Genomic DNA, 1,035 nt, shown 5'->3' with positions numbered 1-1,035 from the left:
CCCCCTCCCCCCCATTCCCTCCACCACCCACAGTATCATTGTTTACACACAATTTCCCTCCCTGAAATGAGTTTGCATATCCTCACCGCATTCCAACTAAAAACATCAAGATGACCTTGTGCGAATGAAGTGGTTTGAGGGGATGGTAGACTCGACAGAGGAAAATGGAGATAAGGTATAACAAAGGAGACGAGACTCCTGAGGGTGGAGGCCATCGTGTTCCTGGCGGGTGAAAAGACGGAGAATAAGGATAAGACGATGCCAGTGTACACAGAAAAAGGACAAATCGTCAGCGACAACCCCTGTGGGGGTGGCCTCTTTCCCCGGCCCATTCGATCGAGTCCTCTGTCTCCCGGTTACTGCCAACCTTGGCCCCAATCTCCAATGAGACGACTATACAAACTGTATCATCCATTTCCAAACATCAAAGAAGAAAAAAATGAATGATGAAAAAAAAACGAACTTTTCAAAACTAATTAAAAATTACGTTAAAAGATAAATGAATCCCGTGAAAAAACTCGTCAGTAGTACTGCAAATGCGAATGAAAAGGGGGAATAAAAATGATTAAAACAGGGTAGATTAACTGTGTGGGATGAGGCAGGATGATGGTGGTGGTGGATGTCGAATGAATTAGCAAGTGGAAAGGGTCAGTGCAGAGAGAGAGAGAGAAGGGAGCGCACGGAAATTGACGATGTCGTTTTCCAGCATCAGTGGGCCAAGGGCAGGGGGAGAGACTCAACCTTGACCCAAAAAATTAACGAGGAATTAGGTAAATCAGCGTTGGGCCGACGAGCCAGGGCTATGGGGAGGATGAAATATACAGGTGGCGAGAGATGGGGGTGGGAGAGGATAGTGTGTATTTGGTATTGATGCAGGCCTTGGGGGTTGATAGGTCCACCCCGTGGGAACAAGATGAAATGAGACAGAGGGATGAGACTCCATACACTGTCTGGAATAGAGAAGGAGTGGTGAATCAACGGGGGTGACAGGGGTGTGTGGAGATGTCGGCGGCTTCGGCGGTGGCGGGGGGGGCG

This window comes from Diachasma alloeum, unplaced genomic scaffold, assembly GCF_001412515.2.
Source record: "Diachasma alloeum isolate Michigan unplaced genomic scaffold, Dall2.0 Dall_scaffold_00194, whole genome shotgun sequence".
Classification (NCBI taxonomy): Eukaryota; Metazoa; Arthropoda; class Insecta; order Hymenoptera; family Braconidae; genus Diachasma; species Diachasma alloeum.
Note: the sequence above shows the minus strand (reverse complement) of the source record.